Consider the following 21868-nt stretch of genomic DNA (forward strand, 5'->3'; position numbering starts at 1 on the left):
AGGAAATGGCTGGAGAACTTAATATGTACTTTGCGTCTGTCTTCACAGTGGAAGACATGAGTAATATCCCAAAAATTATAGAGGGTCAGGGGGCTGAGTTGAGTATGGTTGCCATTACAAAAGAGATGCTGCTAAAAAAGCTAAAAGGTCTTAAAATTGACAAATCTCCTGGCCCCGATGGGCTACATCCTAGAGTTCTGAGGGAGGTGGCTGAAGAAATAGCGGAAGCGTTGGTTGAGACCTTTCATAAATCACTGGAGTCAGGGAAAGTCCCGGACGATTGGAAGATCGCTGTTGTAACCCCCTTGTTCAAGAAAGGATCAAGACAAATGATGGAAAATTGTAGGCCAATTAGCCTAACATCGGTCGTTGGTAAAATTCTAGAATCGATCGTTAAGGATGACATTTCTAAATTCTTGGAAGAGCAGGGTCGGATTAGAACAAGTCAACATGGATTTATTAAGGGGAGGTCGTGCCTGACGAGCCTGTTAGAATTCTTTGAGGAGCTGACAAGCAGGTTAGACCAGGGAAACCCAGTGGATGTGGTCTATCTGGATTTCCAAAAGGCCTTTGATAAGGTCCCACACAGGAGGCTGCTGAGTAAGGTGAGGGCCCATGGTGTTCGAGGTGAGCTACTGGCATGGGTTGAGGATTGGCTGTCTGACAGAAAGCAGAGAGTTGGGATAAAAGGTTCTTTTTCGGAATGGCAGCCGGTGACCAGCGGTGTCCCACAGGGTTCAGTATTGGGGCCGCAGCTTTTAACCATATATATTAATGATCTAGATGAAGGGACTGGGGGCATTCTAGCGAAGTTTGCCAATGATACGAAGTTAGGTGGTCAGGCAGGTAGTGCTGAGGAAGTTGGGAGGCTGCAGAAGGATCTAGACAGTTTGCGAGAGTGGTTCAGGAAATGGCTGATGCAATTCAACGTGAAAAAATGTGAGGTCTTGCACTTTGGAAAAAAGAATCCAAGCATAGACTACTTTCTAAACGGTGAGAAAATTCATAAAGCCAAAGTACAAAGGGATCCGGGAGTGCTAGTCGAGGATTCCCTAAAGGTAAACATGCAGGTTGAATCTGTGATTAAGAAAGCGAATGCAATGTTGTCATTTATCTCAAGAGGGTTGGAATATAAAAGCAGCGATGTGCTACTGAGCCTTTATAAGGCTCTGGTTAGGCCCCATTTGGAGTACTGTGTCCAGTTTTGGGCCTGACATCTCAGGAAGGACATACTGGCAATGGAGCGTGTCCAGCGGAGATTCACATGGATGATCCCTGGAATGGAGGGTTTAACATATGATGAACGGCTGAGGATCCTGGGATTGTATTCATTGGAGTTTAGAAGGTTAAGGGGAGATCTAATAGAAACTTACAAGATAATACATGGCTTAGAAAGGGTGGACGCAAAGAAACAGTTTCCGTTAGGCGAAGAGACGAGGACTCGTGGGCACAGCCTTAGAATTAGAGTGGGTAAATTGAGAGCAGAAATGCGGAGACATTTCTTCAGCCAGAGAGTGGTGGGCCTGTGGAATTCATTGCCGCGGAGTACAGTGGAGGCCGGGACGCTAAATGGCTTCAAGGCAGAGATAGATAAATTCTTGATGTCGCGAGGAATTAAGGGCTACGGGGAGAATGCTGGTAGGTGAAGTTGAAATGCCCATCAGCCATGATTGAATGGCGGAGTGGACTCGATGGGCCGAATGACCTTATTTCCACTCCTATGTCTTATGGTCTTATGGTCTTATCCCAGGCCCCAGAAATTCAATCCAACATGGCACAAAAAAGAGCACGTTTAAAGGGTGTGCTAGTTGATGATTAGGGCACCATTTATTTTCCATTCCTAGTTGCCCTTCAGAAGATGTTGGTGAGCTGCATTCTTGAACAGCCACAGTCTGTGATGCATAGGTACACCCACAGTGCTTCTCGCGGGGAGGTTCATTATATTTACACATTACCGTGAACAAACGATATGTTGATTCCAAGTAGGAGTGGTGAGTGAATGGAAGGGGAAATTCCATTTGATGGTTTTCTGAGGTACGGGCGTTTTTCATCCTTTCACTATCGCTAATCGCGGCTGCTTACCATCCTCACCCCTTGTTTGTTGCAAATCCTGTGATGAACTCTACAACTCACCCCCTTCCAACTCCTGATTGTCAGCGGCGGACACGGTCCGTGACTTTGCCCCCCAATCCTGCGCTGTAGCCCTGCTTAACTAGAGTCACTCTGGGTAAACTCTGTTCCGCATTCCCTCCGCACTTTATCCTGGGCACAGTCAGTGATGTGTGTTTCATATTTCCTCCCCTTCCATTTGTTTATTAGGGACACTCCAGGTGGACTCGTTCCCTCATCAACACGTCCCCCTTTTTCAGCCGACAGTGTGCGTTACCTCTGTCTCTGATCCTCGAATTTTGTTTTATATGTCTGTAAAGGAAAATATCGCCATGGAATAAACTTGGCTCTTGGGAATTTTGAAAACATTGAAATGTAATTTATGCAAGTGGATTCATTTATTTTTTAGATCATTCCCTGTTCTTGTCGAGGCTGCTGCTGTTCGTCCACGTCCTTGCCGCCATGACGAGCTGCTTCAGTGTTCCCTGCGGCGGGTGCTGCTCTACCCATGTTAGCATTAGACCCCTTCCTCTGTCTAGCTACTGCCCTGAGGGGAAAACAGCCGCGCCCCAGAGTAAAAGGTTGAGACGAGGCAAGGCCGCCATATTGGAGAGACGTGACTTCCAACAACCCCTCCCCTTCCCACCAGCCGTTAATATTCAATGAAGAAGCGGAAGCGACTATTCAAAAATGGAATAAAAATGACTGAATTTCTGAAACGTGGAATCTCCTATATGGATGTGAAAAAAAACAATAATAATGATCAATTTTTAAAATGTGGCAGTACCGCGAATCCGCCGCCGGTTCTCCAAGGCAGCAGCGCATGGGCGCTGGTTATTTAAATCAAGAGCCACAAAACAGAAGGCGACCTGACGCTTCAGTAACGACAGGGGACTTAAAGTGTCGGGAGAGGATGTGAGTAAATATAACAATCATTTAAAAAATAAAAATAAAAGCACAGATGCCTGTGCGCATGTACGAAGAGTCTCTCTCCCAGACGGCAGACCACAGGCCATCGAGTCACCGACAGCTTCTACCCTGCCAATGCCTCCACGGTAACCCTAGGTGGCTGCCTAATTTCCCACCTGGAAGTAAAAGATGTCTACTGACCCCCTCAGCAGGAAACACAACATGTGCGTGTACCATCTCCCATGAAACTTTAGAGGGGCGTCAACTTGTAATGCAGGATGGCCAATCAGTTAAGCTGGCTGGTAATAAATGTTACAATGGCCAATGGGAGAAAGTGATGTTACAATGGCCAATGGGAGAAAGTGATGCCGTGCCAGGGGGTTTCTCTCTCAGCATATAATTAATTGCAGAATTAGAGTAAAGGGACATTTCAGCACATTCGTAAACTGCTGTCTGAACTGAGTCTGTGTCACGGCATATATCGCAGTGTTTGTACAGCAGCTCAAGAGCTGCAACATGAAACCCAATTCTGAAAACTCTAGTTGTAATGAGATAGAGGTAGCATTCAGAAAGGACAGCCGGTACCATAACGAATAAACCATGAACATTAACCATAACAGGATGAAATTGGCCGAGATAATGAACAGTAAAATGATGGATTTCCTCCGACTCTCCATTTCTGGGTCTCTGGGACTCTCCCCACTGCTGTGAGCCCGGAGTCTTCTTCGGGCCCTGCTGCTCACTACAATGTGTCTGACGGTGAAAATATTGAGCAGCAGAATCAGAGCAAATGGAATACCTGGGTTTAGAATGTAGTGGAGAAGCTCGATTATTGACCACGCATGAGAAAACTGAGTATTCAACGTGACATCACAAAACCAGGGTTGGTTCGACAGCGAATACCGACCTGTGCACATAAAACCCCAGAAAATGTTCTTCAAACAGCTCACCACAGTCACTGTTCCCAGAACCACAGACGCCCTTTTCTCGCTGCAATATTTACTTTTCAGCTTCGAACAACAAATGGCCACAAATCGATCAAAGGTGAAAGTGACGGTGAACCAGACAGAACAGTCAGTGGCTGCATAAAGCAGGGCGGCGTGGATATTACACACGGGGATGGACTGCAAGAAATGAAACTGTTTCATAAAAACAATGGGGATGTGCCTCAATATCAGGTCGAGAATAACGACGAGTAGATCCCCCACTGCCATGGCCACCAGGTAATAAGTGACACATTTGGACAGTCCACAGTTTTTTCTCTTCAGGATCACAATCGTGATGAGATTTACTGTAAGGAAGGGAAATAAACAATTACATTAGACATCAGGGTGGGGAAGACCTTAAAAGCTAGATTGAGGTGATGATGACATAGACAAGCACATTTACCAAGACACACACAAAAACACACACACCAAAGGCACAGAGACACACACATTCAAGCACGCGGAGGCACAGAGACACATCTAGACACATTCTCAGACACCCAGAATAAATAAACAAACGCAGACGGAGAGATGCAACTACATGCATACACAGACACAGAGAGAAAATACACGCAATCAGAGACAGAAACACAAATACACATACTCACCGGTACAGTTTCACAAATATTCACACTCAGGCACATACCTCGAACGCACCCACATCCAAGCATAAATCCACACAGTCACGTACAGACGCAACCACACGCACAGAAACTATCGCCACCAAGCACCCACACGCACAGACCAACACCAACAGACACGCCGAAACACGACCCCACACACACAGACTCCCAACAAAACCACATCCTCACCCACACATGCTCCCATAGGCACTCACACACACACTTCGAAAAACAAAAACACTCTGTCACACACTCACCCACTAACCCACCCACACAAACATACACTTACGCACATGCACAGACTCCTACACACGCCCAGACACACTGCACTTACAGGTACACTAGGTCCACACACACACAGACCAACACCCACACATCCACGCACACTCCCCCAATCAGAACCACATCCACACAGACGCGCATTTCCACAGACGCACACACAATCACTCACTCGCCCACACAACCAAATATACACCCGGCCCCACACATACACCCAACCACACATACACGCACAAACATACTCACATACAAACACACATAAACAACATACATATAGACAGATAAACCCACGCGCACACACCCACACATGCATGCACTCACACACTCTCCCACTAATACATACGCACGCCTAGGCACCAACAAACCCGTACAGATTAAAAAACACGCAGGCCTGCACAAGCACACACTCGCCCACAAACAAACACAGACTACCACTCACCCACACCTGCACACGCAAAGACGCACATTCAGAAACACACAGACGCACATACACACACTCACCCACACACACTCAGTCAAGCACATACATAGCCCCACATACGCACGGACTCCGCCACACATTTAACCCCATAAAAACACCCACTCACAAGTACCCACGTTTACAGGCACATGCACACCCCCTCACATCCACATGCACGCAGACACAGACCCCCTCTCACGCACTCAACCACACACATACCCGTAGTCACAGTCTCCCCCCCCCCCCCCACCACACACACACAACCACGTACACGGACACCAGCATCCACAAACACACACACAACATAATACTCGCACACACACCTCCACCAAAACGTACACAACTGCACGTTCACTCAAACACCTACACGCTCATACAGATAGAAGCAAAGACTCAAATATTGGCCTAGATACACAGATGCACCCACACGCACAAGCACGACCACAACGTACCAGCACACACTCACACTCAAACACGAGCACTGACTTACTCACAGACGTGAACAAACCTAGGCAGACACAGATTCCCACAAGCACACCCGCTTCCACAAAAACACCGTCAAACATTTCGAAGCACACAAATCCACAAACACACACACATACAAATCCACAAACGCACACGCCAACACATACAAATCCACACACACTCTCACCCCACGCATAGTTAAGGACACACAGACAAACCCACATTCACGCAAACACACATACACACTCACATGCATACCCACACCTACAAACTCTCAATCATCCACACAGCTACATAAACGCACAGGCACAACCACATGCGCAGCAAAATGTGTGCGCAATCACCCACCCACAAACATAAATCCACACACCAAAAAAGTAACTCCACCTGTATACACACGTAGGTACACAGACACACCTACCCACACAAACAGACAAGAAACCACGCCCAGGTATCCACACACTCACAGAGGCGCACTCCTCCACACAAGCATTCACCTGCCGACACAAATAAGCACACACATAACCAACACACATGTCCAACAACACATTGCCGCTCCCACAAACACACCCCAAAACACACCCAAATACGGATAACCAAAAGGTACTCGCATACACACATGCATGCATGCACACACACACACACACACACACCTGCTCATACATACTCACGCGCGTAAACAAACAATCCCATACAGACTGACGCACATTAATGCGCACACTCCCGAATACACGCCCAAACAAGCCCACAAACACAAATAGACCACCACTCACATCACATACACACCCAAACACGGGCACACGCAGATACCTTCACAAACACGCACACTCACACATACACTCACCCAGACACACACGCCCACGTACACACTGCTCCCCAAACGCGCACACTCATCCACACCTATCCCACAAAAATACAGACTCACAAACACAAACGCCTGCAGGCACATACATATACATGCTGCAAGACAACATCACACCCCAAAAACAGACAAACGCTCACACAATCTACCGTAAACACAGTCAAATACACCCACACATGCACACACTCCTAGTTACAGACACGTACAAACACCCTGACACAGACGACACGCACACCCACCAATGCACTGATAATCACACGCACAGCCACTCTCCCATACAAGCACAGTAACTGAGCCAAACACACATAACAAATTCAAACCCAGATGCACACCCACACATTCTCGCACGCACTCTTCCACTCAAACCCTTACACAAAATGCCCTCATATTCACACACACGCGAGCACGCGGACAATCACATACACGTACAATCACACAGACACTCAAATGCACTCACACCCACACACCCATATTGCACTCTCACGTACAATTGCAGACCCATAAACCCATTTCACACACCCACGCACTCACATGCACGCACACATAGACACCCACTAACACTGCAGTACACACACCGGCATCCACATACACGCACACCCAGATGCACTCTCGCACTCACACGCACACCTAAACATCCACAAAGTCACGTTTCCTTAGAACCTACACAAACACACACTGATGGAAACCCACATTTATACACAGGTAGATACGCATCAATGCACACACATACGCACAGACGTATAACCACACCGAGGAATTCATGCACCAACACAGACTCAAACACGTGCACTCGCTCACGGGCGCAACACGACACATCCAGTCACATGCGCATCCCCACCCACGCACCATCTTAAATGCACACACAAACACACCCAAAAACACATACAGACCCACGAACACATAGACACCAACACATTCGCACACATACCCACACCTAAACATGAACGACTACAGTTCACTTAAACAGCTACACACACACTCAAACTGACGGAACCCCACAAAGTGACCTCACGGTAGCATGGTGGTTAGCATCAATGCTTCACAGCTCCAGGGTCCCAGGTTCGATTCCCGGCTGGGTCACTGTCTGTGTGGAGTCTGCACGTCCTCCCCGTGTGTGCGTGGGTTTCCTCCGGGTGCTCCGGTTTCCTCCCACAGTCCAAAGATGTGCGGGTTAGGTGGATTGGCCATGCTAAATTGCCCGTAGTGTAAGGTTAATGGGGGGATTGTTGGGTTATGGGTATACGGGTTACGTGTGTTTAAGTAGGGTGATCATTGTTCGGCACAACATTGAGGGCCGAAGGGCCTGTTCTGTGCTGTACTGTTCTATGTTCTATGACGCCTTGATACGCAAATGCAACCACACGCACAAACACCCTCCACCCACACACGCTCACACTCACACACATGCACTCAGTTACCCACATCAGTAAACACATACCCGGCCACACACATACCCACCAACACTCACCCGCTTACATACAACCTCAAACAGTCCAAAACACACATGGCAATACACGCATACTCCCAGACATAGTTAACGGCACACGCGCATCCATATACACGCAACCCACGTGCGAACTTAACTGCACGAGCACCCACACTTGTACAGGTACATCCACTCAATGAAACGGACACCTGCACACACGCAGATACAACTACATGCACAGCAATCCGTATACACATTCACTCACCCACAAGCATACATATACACACAAACAGAAGCAATCCAGACGCATACACATGCAGATACACATACTCACATACATACAATCCCCCCACGCATACTCACTCACACAGACTGAAACACATGTACTCCATCACCCCCGCGCGCACACACATAGCCACAAACACTCACACCTTTACACACACTCACACTCATACATTGCTACGCATACACATTAAAGCAGCTACACACCTATACACACTGACATAAAAACACAGAACAGCGCCGTCACTCGAGCACACTAACACACGCACGACAAAATCACATCCCCCACACACACCATCATGCACACTCGCGCACACACACACAAACGCACCCGAACCTACACGCACACAACGACACATTCAGCCACACAGGCTTAACGATATGCACACCCAAACACGAGGCAACGCTGTAGCCACCAAAGTTGGCCATGCCATCAATACAAAATGGAGGAACGCAAAGGTTGCAGGTTAAAATGGACAATGTTTGCAGCACAAGCAGGATGCACCAAGCCAATGTGTATTCTGTCTGCTAAGAGAGTAGACAGCACAGAAACGAACATTCTGCATACTAATGAGGCAATCTCCGGAATAGTTAACATAGCAATGGAACGATCCCAGGGACAATGGACACAAATAAAGAAGTGATTGCAACAGTGTATGGGAAACCAGACAGCCCGGCACCAGCGGGGTTCGAAAACAAAGCACCTGAATACCCGCCCAGTCACCTCAGTATTGGAGGGATTCAAACAAATTGATTGGTAAGAGACCCAATCGATTCCCAGCAGAGAGAGGGTCCGCCCAAAAGGGGGCGAAGCCCTTGGACCTATAAAAGACAGTTCCGAAACTTAAATCGTTCTTGTTAACCAGCCCTCTTCTCTGGACCAGCATCTCGACCAGCTTTTGCCAAAGAAGACCTTGATAGAGAGAGAGGGGAGGTTTGGGACAGCAGCCGCCAGCAACTAAGTGTCTCACAATGATCGCTACCAGAGATAGACACTCCTGACCCCTTTTTGTCCCGTACCAACCTGAAGTCTGCAGACTAGAGCAGAGTAAAAGGCCTTGTCCCCTGACGTGGCAGTTCCCTTTGAGATACAGTAAGAAGTCTTACAACACCAGGTTAAAGTCCAACAGGTTTGTTTCAAACACGAGCTTTCGGAGCACGGCTCCTTCTTCAGGTGAAGGAGCCGTGCTCCGAAAGCTCGTGTTTGAAACAAACCTGTTGGACTTTAACCTGGTGTTGTAAGACTTCTTACTGTGCTCACCCCAGTCCAACGCCGGCATCTCCACATCATGGCTACCCTTTGAGATAAGTATTGGTTTATTTAGTGGTAGGAATAGTTCAATCCTCTTAGCGTGTGCATGGGTAGTATTATAATTGTATTATAATAAACTCAGTTGTTTGAACTTACTAATTGGTGTATGGTTTTATTGCTTTGAATTTGACCTTGAAACTTGAGGCGGTATCTTAACGATACCTGGGAACTCCAGAGCTAAGTAACGAAACAGAGCCAAATCGAGAGTTAAGCACACTCACCCAGAACGAGCAACAATGCACAACCAAACACACACACCCGAACACACACACAGATATACACACCTTGAAACACCCACACCTCCACGACCCACACACTCACGCAGAGTCAGAACTTCACACCCCCCCCGTACACATTCACAGTCGCACACACATACCATCCCACCATATATAAATACACTAATGCACCCGCACGCCCATCTACATTCATCTGCATATGCCGCAGACACTCACATACACATACATGACTCACACTCATTCGCCTCACAAACACACACACACACAACGATCCAAACACACACAAACACACACTCAACCACACCAACATACAGACAGCAGCAGCCACACAAACACAAGTACATGCACATCAAAACGCGCACACTCATTCACACACACCCAACATACACCCTTGTTCATACAGACACACTCATACATACCCACACAACCGCTTGCACACACAAAACATCCACACACTTATCCAAACCCAAACAGATACACACCCACGAATGTAAATACGCAAAATTACGTAAATATCCACGCACAGGCTTCAAAACACACACGCACATTCACACACTCACGAACACACAGTCACACCAAATCGCACAGTGGAACACCCATGCCCATACCAAAACACAGACACATTCACAGGAACAGCCAGCAAGCCACTCACACACACGCAACTGCACAGACACCATAACATTCTCTCAGGTACACAGTCACGCATCTATGATCACACAATCACTTCCACACATATGCACACACAACCCCATCAAGTCACGCACACAACACCAGCACACACCCCACTCGCACAAACACACACAGAAGCAATCCAGATGTATACACATGGAGATACACATACTCACATACATACAATCCCCCCATGCATATTCACTCACACAGACTGAAACACATGCACTCCATCACCCGCGCGCACACACACATAGCCACAAACACAGGCACTGATACGCACACAATGAGACATACACCCACGCAAATGCACACAGACTCCAGCACACAGACACGCGCACACACTGACACTTAGTTGCAAACATACACACATATTTCCCTCCACACAAACACACATGGACACACGCACCCTCCCCAAACACACACACGCAATCTGCGGACACACACAAACTCCTAAATACTCATACACGCACATACCTACACATGTGTACACCTGCAAAAACACACGTACACACATACACATGCACAATCACATACAATTGTGTCTATTCACACCCAAACATAGCCACGTTTACTCAATTCCAGTCACGCAAAGGAGCACACCACAAAACTACACGCAGGCAAACCCATACATACAGACAGACAGAACAAAATAGTCACAAACACAATCAGATATACACCCACACACTCAGACACACACATTTATACACACATATCCACACACATACGCAGCGACATACTCACCTGCACATACACACACACAATTACAGAATCACAAACACACCAATACACACACACTCACATGAACAGAGATCCACACACTAACCTATGCAGAACCACACATGCACACTCTGACACATACTCACCCCACAAAATCACTCATAACTAAACCTCACACCCACACACTCGGCGCACATACGCATACCCACCCGCACACGCCTCAGCCACACACACATTCCTATCCGCATACAGCCGCTTCCAAATAAACACCCACATACGCAACCTCAGATACCACACACACAACCACACGCACAACAATACATAATCTCCTGCACACAATAACACGCACTCACAAATATAAATGCACACAGCCACATAAAAAGATCCGCAGACACCTACACCCAGGTACCCTCCCCCACACAGCCACACAAAAATCCATATACGCAAACACCCACACACACTCACAAATATCAAACTCTCACTCTTACCACACAAGCACACTCATAAACCATGAACCCACATTCACACCCATGTATACCTAAACATACCCACTCAAACATTCACACAACACTCGCACAAACCACCCCTACTCATACACACCGATATGCACAGGCACAAACACACGCACACATCACACACTCACACGGAATCACGCATGCTCACATACGCATGCACAAACCACACACACCCTTTTAGTCCTCTTTCTTGCGCGTTTGAGATTTGTCCTACTTTTCCGATATTCCTCCAAAGATTCATCAGTTTTGAGACACCACGGTCTTGTTATGCTTCCTTTTTCATCTTAGATAGTCTCACAATTCTAACCGTCATCCATGGTTCCCTAATCTTGTAATTTATATCTCTCATTTTCACAGGGACATACCTGTCCTGCACTCCAATCAATCTTTCATTAAACAACTTCCACATTTCAAATGTGGATTTACCCTTAAACAGCTGCTCCCAACCCACATTACCGAGCTCCGCCGAATTGTGATCCTCCATCGTGCCCTCCTTAATCAGATCTGTGATATCAACTCTGACCAGTCATGCAACTCCTCCACTCCTTTTACCTCCCTCTCTATCCATCCTGAAGCATCTATACCCTGGGATATCTAGTTGCCAGTCTTGCCCATCCCTCAACCAAGTCTCAGTAATACCAACAACATCATATTCCCAGGTACTGATCCAAGCCCTAAGATCATGAGTCTTACTTGCTACACTTCCCACATTAAAACAAATGCACCTCAGACCACCTTGCCCTTTGTGACTATCATCTCTTCCCTGCCTACTCTTCCTCTTAGTCACATTGAGTTTATAATCCAGTACCTTACTGGCTTTAGGTGCTGCCTCTTTACTGACCTCTAACTTCCTAATCTGGTTCCCATCCCCCGCCACATTAGTTTTAAACCTCCCCAATAGTGTTCGCAAAAGCACCCCCGAGGACTTTGCTTCCAGTCCTGCCCAGGTGTAGACCATCCGATTTCTAATGGTCCGACCGTCCCCAGAACCGATTCCAATGTCCCAAGATTTGAACCCCTCTCTGCTGAACCATCTCTCAAGCCACCTGGCGCGCTTTTCCTCACAAGTGGTCTGTTTGACCAAATTGTCACAGTGTCGTATCAGGTCCAAGTCCATAGAAAGACACTTCATAAACAAGTGGACAATTATGTTAGGCATAGCGTCGCCTATCGGGTGGAAGCACCGGTGGCCCGCCGCTGTGACCGCAAAATGAACCATCTCTGGGTTTGAGGGCAGCGCCGTGCGGGTTCTCGTGATTGGGACAAGACTACTGTTGCTCGGTTCTGAGAGAGATACCGGGGTTTGCGCACTGACAGAACACAGTATGTCAGGCTTCCAGGTTTCTCTGATTACCCTTCAACCGTCTGCCAGAAAGCAACATTCAGTGACCCATTACACTCCATCCGAGCAGATCCACCACAAGTGCACACAGGTCCCCGGGATAAGCGGCGGATGAGGCCTTCGCCAGTGGCAGCTTATGTGGACTTTCGGATTGTGATGGGAAAGTTGTTATAACCCACATAAGGACTCCGGGAAAAGAGCCTGTGATCTCTTTGTGGAACGAGTAGATTATCAGCTTCGCAGGACGCGAGAGGAGTCCACCCACCTGGGGTTCGTCACGGCAAGTATAGGACACTGGGCTAAACCGCTAGCTTTGAAAGCAGACCAAGGAAGGCCAGGTTTGATTCCCGTAACAGCCTCCCGGAACAGGCGCCGGCAACGAGAGGCTTTTCAGAGTAAATTCATTAAATCCTACTTGTGAGAATTTTCATTTTTCAACATGTCGAACTATGGTCTGCTGTGACCCAACTTCCAGGAAGGTCTGCACAGGGGGTGAGGTGTTATGTAAAGAATAAGCTTGTAAATATGTAAATAAATTCACATTCATTAAATCAGATTTCATATGAGTTGTTACAGAGTTATGTCTGTTTGTGTGTGTGTGTATCTGCATGTGTGTGTTTGTTATCGTGTATACGTTTGTGTGCATGTATCTGTGACTCTGTGTTTGCATTTGTGTGTTGGTGTCAGCACGGTTATGTTACTCTGAATATGTGTGTGATGGCTGTGTATGTGTTTGAGAGAAAATGTGAATGTGAGTGAGATGTGTTTGTGAATCGGTGTGAGATTATGAATGTGAGTGTCTGTGTGTGTGTGATGGCTGTGTATTAGAGAGTGTGAATGTGAGTGAGTGTGTGTTTGTCAGTCGGTGTGAGAGTATGAATGTGAGTGTGTGTGTGATGGCTGTGTGTGAATGAATGCGTGTTTGTTAGTCGGTGTAAGAGTGTGAATATGAGTGTTTGTGTGTGATGCTGTGTGTGTGAGAGAGTGAATGTGAGTGTGTGTGTTTGTTAGTCGTTGTGAGAGTGTGAATGTGAGTGTGTGTGTGTGATGGCTGTGTGTAAATGTGAGTGTGTGTGTGTTTGTTAGTTGGTGTGAGAGTGTGAATGAGAGTGTGTGTGATGGCTGTGTGTGTGAGAGAGTGTGAATGTGAGTGTGTGTGTGTGATGGCTGTGTGTAAATGTGAGTGTGTGTGTGTTTGTTAGTTGGTGTGAGAGTGTGAATGAGAGTGTGTGTGATGGCTTTGCGTGTGAGAGAGTGTGAGTGTGTGTGTGTGATGGCAGCATGTGATAGAGTGTTAATGTGAGTATATGTAATGGCTGTGTGAGAGAGTGTGAATGTGAGTGTGTGTGTGTGTGATGGCTGTATGTGAGAGAGTGTGAATGTGAGTGTGTGTGTGATGGCTGTGTGTGAGAGAGTGTGAATGTGAGTGAGTGTGTGTTTGTTAGTCGGTGTGAGAGTGTGAATGTGAGTGTGTGTGTGATTGCTGTGTGTGAGAGTGTGAATGTGAATGAGTGTGTGTGTTAGTTAGTCGGTGTGTGAGTGTGAATATGAGTGTGCGTGTGATGGCTGTGTGTGAGAGAGTGTGAATGTGAGTGTGTGTGTTTGTTAGTCGTTGTGAGAGTGTGAATGTGAGTGTGTGTGTGTTATGGCTGTGTGTAAATGTGTGTGTGTTTGTTAGTTGGTGTGAGAGTGTGAATGTGAGTGTGTGTGTTTGTTAGTCGTTGTGCGAGTGTGAATGTGAGTGTGTGTGTGTGTGATGGCTGTGTAAATGTGAGTGTGTGTGTTTGTTAGTTGGTGTGAGAGTGTGAATGTGAGTGTGTGTGTGATGGCTGTGTGTGTGAGAGAGTGTGAATGTGAGTGTGTGTGTGTAATCGCAGTATGTGATAGAGTGTTAATGTGGGTGTGTGTGATGGCTGTGTGAGAGAGTGTGAATGTGAGTGTGTGTGTGATGGCATTGTGTGAGAGAGTGTGAATGTGAGTGTGTGTGTGTGTGTGTGATGGCTCTGTGTGAGAGAATGTGAATGTGAGTGTGTCTAATGGCTGTATGTGAGAGATTGCGAATCTGAGTGTGTGTGTTTGTTAGTTGGTGTGAGAGTGTGAATGAGAGTGTGTGTGTGATTGCTGTGTGTGTGAGAGAGTGTGAATGTGAGTGTGTGTGTGTGATGGCAGTATGTGATAGAGTGTTAATGTGAGTGTGTGTGATGGCTGTGTGAGAGAGTGTGAATGTGAGTGTGTGTGTGATGGCTGTATGTGCGAGAGTGTGAATGTCAGTGTATGTGTGTGTGATGGCTCTGTGTGAGAGAGTGTGAATGTGAGTGTGTCTAATGGATGTATGTGAGAGATTGCGAATCTGAGTGTGTGTGTTTGTTAGTCGGTTTGAGAGTGTGAATGTGAGTGAGTGTGTGTTTGTTAGTCGGTGTGAGAGGTTGAATGTGTGTGTGATGGCTGTGTGTGAGAGAGTGTGAATGTGTGTGTGTCTGTTAGTCGGTATGAGAGTGTGAATATGAGTGTGTGTGTGTGATGGCTGTTTGTGAGAGAGTGTGATTGTGTGCGTGTCTGTTAGTTTGTGTGAGATGTGAATATGAGTGTGTGTGTGTGTTTGTTAGTCGGTGTGAGAGTGTGAATGTGTGTGTGTGTTTGTTAGTTGGTGTGAGAGTGTGAATGTGTGTGTGTGTGTGTGTTTGTTAATCAGTGTGAGAGTGTGAATGTGAGTGTGTGTGTGATGGCTGTATGTGAGAGAGTGTGAATGTGAGTGTGTGTGTGTGATGGCTGTATGTGAGAGAGTGTGAATGTGAGTGTGTGCGTGATGGCTGTGTGTGAGAGAGTGTGAATGTGAGTGTGTGTGTGTGATGGCTGTGTGTGAGAGAGTGTGAATGTGAGTGTGTGTGTGTGATGGCTTTGTGTGAGAGAGTGTGAATGTGAGTGAGTGTGTGTTAGTTAGTCATTGTGAGAGTGTGAATGTGAGTGTGTGTGTGATTGCTGTGTGTGAGAGAGTGTGAATGTGAATGAGTGTGTGTTTGTTAGTCGGTGTGAGATTGTGAATATGAGTGTGTGTTATAGCTGTGTGTGAGAGAGTGTGAATGTGAGTGTGTGTGTGTGTGATGGCTGTATGTGCGAGAGTGTGAATATGAGTGTTTGTGCGTGATGGCTGTGTGTGAGAGAGTGTGAATGTGAGTGAGTGTGTGTTAGTTAGTCATTGTGAGAGTATGAATGTGAGTGTGTGTGTGTGATGGCTGTGTGTGAGAGAGTGTGAATGTGAGTGAGTGTGTGTTAGTTAGTCATTGTGAGATTGTGAATGTGAGTGTGTGTGTGATAGCTGTGTGTGAGAGAGTGTGAATGTGAGTGTGTGTGTGTGATGGCTCTGTGTGAGAGAGTGTGAATGTGAGTGTGTCTAATGGATGTATGTGAGAGATTGCGAATCTGAGTGTGTGTGTTTGTTAGTCAGTTTGAGAGTGTGAATGTGAGTGAGTGTGTGTTTGTTAGTCGGTGTGAGAGTGTGAATGTGAGTGTGTGTGTGTGATGGCTGTGTAAATCCGAGAGTGTGTTAGTTGGTGTGAGAGTGTGAATGTGAGTGTGTGTGTGTGTTTGTTAGTCGGAGTGAGAGTGTGAATGTGAGTGTGTGTGTGTGATGGCTGTGTAAATCCGAGAGTGTGTTAGTTGGTGTGAGAGTGTGAATGAGAGTGTGTGTGATGGCTTTGCGTGTGAGAGAGTGTGAGTGTGTGTGTGTGATGGCAGCATGTGATAGAGTGTTAATGTGAGTATATGTAATGGCTGTGTGAGAGAGTGTGAATGTGAGTGTGTGTGTGTGTGATGGCTGTATGTGAGAGAGTGTGAATGTGAGTGTGTGTGTGATGGCTGTGTGTGAGAGAGTGTGAATGTGAGTGAGTGTGTGTTTGTTAGTCGGTGTGAGAGTGTGAATGTGAGTGTGTGTGTGATTGCTGTGTGTGAGAGTGTGAATGTGAATGAGTGTGTGTGTTAGTTAGTCGGTGTGTGAGTTTGAATATGAGTGTGCGTGTGATGGGTGTGTGTGAGAGAGTGTGAATGTGAGTGTGTGTGTTTGTTAGTCGTTGTGAGAGTGTGAATGTGAGTGTGTGTGTGTTATGGCTGTGTGTAAATGTGTGTGTGTTTGTTAGTTGGTGTGAGAGTGTGAATGTGAGTGTGTGTGTTTGTTAGTCGTGTGAGAGTGTGAATGTGAGTGTGTGTGTGTGTGATGGCTGTGTAAATGTGAGTGTGTGTGTTTGTTAGTTGGTGTGAGAGTGTGAATGTGAGTGTGTGTGTGATGGCTGTGTGTGTGAGAGAGTGTGAATGTGAGTGTGTGTGTAATCGCAGTATGTGATAGAGTGTTAATGTGGGTGTGTGTGATGGCTGTGTGAGAGAGTGTGAATGTGAGTGTGTGTGTGATGGCATTGTGTGAGAGAGTGTGAATGTGAGTGTGTGTGTGTGTGTGTGTGATGGCTCTGTGTGAGAGAATGTGAATGTGAGTGTGTCTAATGGCTGTATGTGAGAGATTGCGAATCTGAGTGTGTGTGTTTGTTAGTCGGTGTGAGAGTGTGAATGAGAGTGTGTGTGTGATGGCTGTGTGTGTGAGAGAGTGTGAATGTGAGTGTGTGTGTGTGATGGCAGTATGTGATAGAGTGTTAATGTGAGTGTGTTTGATGGCTGTGTGAGAGAGTGTGAATGTGAGTGTGTGTGTGATGGCTGTATGTGCGAGAGTGTGAATGTGAGTGTGTGTGTGTGTGATGGCTCTGTGTGAGAGAGTGTGAATGTGAGTGTGTCTAATGGATGTATGTGAGAGATTGCGAATCTGAGTGTGTGTGTTTGTTAGTCGGTTTGAGAGTGTGAATGTGAGTGAGTGTGTGTTTGTTAGTCGGTGTGAGAGGTTGAATGTGTGTGTGATGGCTGTGTGTGAGAGAGTGTGAATGTGTGTGTGTCTGTTAGTCGGTATGAGAGTGTGAATATGAGTGTGTGTGTGATGGCTGTTTGTGAGAGAGTGTGATTGTGTGCGTGCCTGTTAGTTTGTGTGAGATGTGAATATGAGTGTGTGTGTGTGTTTGTTAGTCGGTGTGAGAGTGTGAATGTGTGTGTGTGTTTGTTAGTTGGTGTGAGAGTGTGAATGTGTGTGTGTGTGTGTTTGTTAGTCGGTGTGAGAGTGTGAATGTGAGTGTGTGTGTGATGGCTGTATGTGAGAGAGTGTGAATGTGAGTGTGTGTGTGTGATGGCTGTATGTGAGAGAGTGTGAATGTGAGAGTGTGTGCGTGATGGCTGTGTGTGAGAGAGTATGAATGTGAGTGTGTGTGTGTGATGGCTGTGTGTGAGAGAGTGTGAATGTGAGTGTGTGTGTGTGATGGCTGTGTGTGAGAGAGTGTGAATGTGAGTGAGTGTGTGTTTGTTAGTCATTGTGAGAGTGTGAATGTGAGTGTGTGTGATTGCTGTGTGTTAGAGAGTGTGAATGTGAATGAGTGTGTGTTTGTTAGTCGGTGTGACAGTGTGAATATGAGTGTGTGTGTGATAGCTGTGTGTGAGAGAGTGTGAATGTGAGTGTGTGTGTGTGTGATGGCTGTATGTGCGAGAGTGTGAATATGAGTGTTTGTGCGTGATGGCTGTGTGTGAGAGAGTGTGAATGTGAGTGAGTGTGTGTTAGTTAGACATTGTGAGAGTATGAATGTGAGTGTGTGTGTGTGATGTCTGTGTGTGAGAGAGTGTGAATGTGAGTGAGTGTGTGTTAGTTAGTCATTGTGAGATTCTGAATGTGAGTGTGTGTGTGATAGCTGTGTGTGAGAGAGTGTGAATGTGAGTGTGTGTGTGTGATGGCTCTGTGTGAGAGAGTGTGAATGTGAGTGTGTCTAATGGATGTATGTGAGAGATTGCGAATCTGAGTGTGTGTGTTTGTTAGTCAGTTTGAGAGTGTGAATGTGAGTGAGTGTGTGTTTGTTAGTCGGTGTGAGAGTGTGAATGTGAGTGTGTGTGTGTGATGGCTGTGTAAATCCGAGAGTGTGTTAGTTGGTGTGAGTGTGTGAATGTGAGTGTGTGTGTGTGTTTGTTAGTCGGAGTGAGAGTGTGAATGTGAGTGTGTGTGTGTGATGGCTGTGTAAATCCGAGAGTGTGTTAGTTGGTGTGAGAGTGTGAATGTGAGTATGTGTGTGTGTTTGTTAGTCGGAGTGAGAGTGTGAATGTGAGTGTGTGTGTGTGATGGCTGTGTGTGAGAGAGTGTGAATATGAGTGAGTGTGTGTTAGTTAGTCATTGTGAGAGTGTGAATGTGAGTGTGTGTGTGATTGCTGTGTGTGAGAGAGTGTGAATGTGAATGAGTGTGTGTTTGTTAGTCGGTGTGAGATTGTGAATATGAGTGTGTGTTATAGCTGTGTGTGAGAGAGTGTGAATGTGAGTGTGTGTGTGTGATGGCTGTATGTGCGAGAGTGTGAATATGAGTGTTTGTGCGTGATGGCTGTGTGTGAGAGAGTGTGAATGTGAGTGAGTGTGTGTTAGTTAGTCATTGTGAGAGTATGAATGTGAGTGTGTGTGTGTGATGGCTGTGTGTGAGAGAGTGTGAATGTGAGTGAGTGTGTGTTTGTTAGTCATTGTGAGAGTGTGAATGTGAGTGTGTGTGTGATGGCAGTATGTGATAGAGTGTTAATGTGAGTGTGTGTGATGGCTGTGTGAGAGAGTGTGAATGTGAGTGTGTGTGTGATGGCTGTGTGTGAGAGAGTGTGAATGTGAGTGTGTGTGTGTTTGTTAGTCGTTGTGAGAGTGCGAATGTGTGTGTGTGTGTGATGGTTGTGTGTAAATCTGAGTGTGTGTGTTTGTTACTTGGTGTGAGAGTGTGAATGTGTGTGTGTGTGTGTTCGTTAGTCGGTGTGAGAGTGTGAATGAGAGTGTGCGTGTGATGGCTGTATGTGAGAGAGTGTGAATGTGAGTGTGTGTTTTTGATGGCCCTGTGCGAGAGAGTGTGAATGTGAGTGTGTGTGTGTGATGGTTGTGTGTGAGAGAGTGTGAATGAGAGTGTGAATGTGAGTGTGTGTGTGATGGCTGTCTGTAAATGTGAGTGTGTGTGTTTGTTAGTTGGTGTGAGAGTGTGAATGTGAGTGTTTGTGTTTGTTAGTCGTTGTGCGAGTGTGAATGTGAGTGTGTGTGTGTGTGATGGCTGTGTAAATGTGAGTGTGTGTGTTTGTTAGTTGGTGTGAGAGTGTGAATTTGAGTGTGTGTGTGATGGCTGTGTGTGTGAGAGAGTGTGAATGTGAGTGTGTGTGTGTAATGGCAGTATGTGATAGAGTGTTAATGTGGGTGTGTGTGATGGCTGTGTGAGAGAGTGTGAATGTGAGTGCGTGTGTGATGGCTTTGTGTGAGAGAGTGTGAATGTGAGTGTGTGTGTGTGTGATGGCTGTGTGTGAGAGAATGTGAATGTGAGTGTGTCTAATGGCTGTATGTGAGAGATTGCGAATCTGAGTGTGTGTGTTTGTTAGTCGGTGTGAGAGTGTGAATGAGAGTGTGTGTGTGATGGCTGTGTGTGTGAGAGAGTGTGAATGTGAGTGTGTGTGTGTGTGATGGCAGTATGTGATAGAGTGTTAATGTGAGTGTATGTGATGGCTGTGTGAGAGAGTGTGAATGTGAGTGTGTGTGTGATGGCTGTATGTGCGAGAGTGTGAATGTGAGTGTGTGTGTGTGTGATGGCTCTGTGTGAGAGAGTGTGAATGTGAGTGTGTCTAATGGATGTATGTGAGAGATTGCGAATCTGAGTGTGTGTGTTTGTTAGTCAGTTTGAGAGTGTGAATGTGAGTGAGTGTGTGTTTGTTAGTCGGTGTGAGAGGTTGAATGTGTGTGTGATGGCTGTGTGTGAGAGAGTGTGAATGTGAATGAGTGTGTGTCTGTTAGTCGGTATGAGGGTGTGAATATGAGTGTGTGTGTGTGATGGCTGTTTGTGAGAGAGTGTGATTGTGTCCGTGCCTGTTAGTTTGTGTGAGATGTGAATATGAGTGTGTGTGTGCGTTTGTTAGTCGGTGTGAGAGTGTGGATGTGTGTGTGTGTTTGTTAGTTGGTGTGAGAGTGTGAATGTGAGTGTGTGTGTGTGTGTTTCTTAATCAGTGTGAGAGTATGAATGAGAGTGTGTGTGATGGCTGTATGCGAGAGAGTGTGAATGTGAGTGTGTGTGTGTGTGATGGCTGTATGTGAGAGAGTGTGAATGTGAGCGTGTGTGCGTGATGGCTGTGTGTGAGAGAGTATGAATGTGAGTGTGTGTGTGATGGCTCTGTGTGAGAGAGTGTGAATGTGAGTTTGTGTGTGATTGCTCTGTGTGAGTGTGAATGTGAATGAGTGTGTGTTTGTTAGTCGGTGTGAGAGTGTGAATATGAGTGTGTGTGTGATAGCTGTGTGTGAGAGAGTGTGAATGTGAGTGTGTGTGTGTTTGTTTGTCGTTGTGAGAGTGTGAATGTGAGTGTGTGTGTGTGATGGCTGTGTAAATGCGAGTGTGTGTGTGTTAGTTGGTGTGAGAGTGTGAATGTGAGTGTGTGTGTGTGTTTGTTAGTCGGTGTGAGAGTGTGAATGTGAGTGTGTGTGTGTGATGGCTGTGTGTGAGAGAGTGTGAATGTGAGTGTGTGTGTGATGGCAGTATGTGATAGAGTGTTAATGTGAGTGTGTGTGATGGCTGTGTGTGAGAGAGTGTGAATGTGAGTGTGTGTGTG

This window comes from Scyliorhinus canicula, unplaced genomic scaffold (assembly GCF_902713615.1).
Source record: "Scyliorhinus canicula unplaced genomic scaffold, sScyCan1.1, whole genome shotgun sequence".
NCBI classification, from domain to species: Eukaryota; Metazoa; Chordata; class Chondrichthyes; order Carcharhiniformes; family Scyliorhinidae; genus Scyliorhinus; species Scyliorhinus canicula.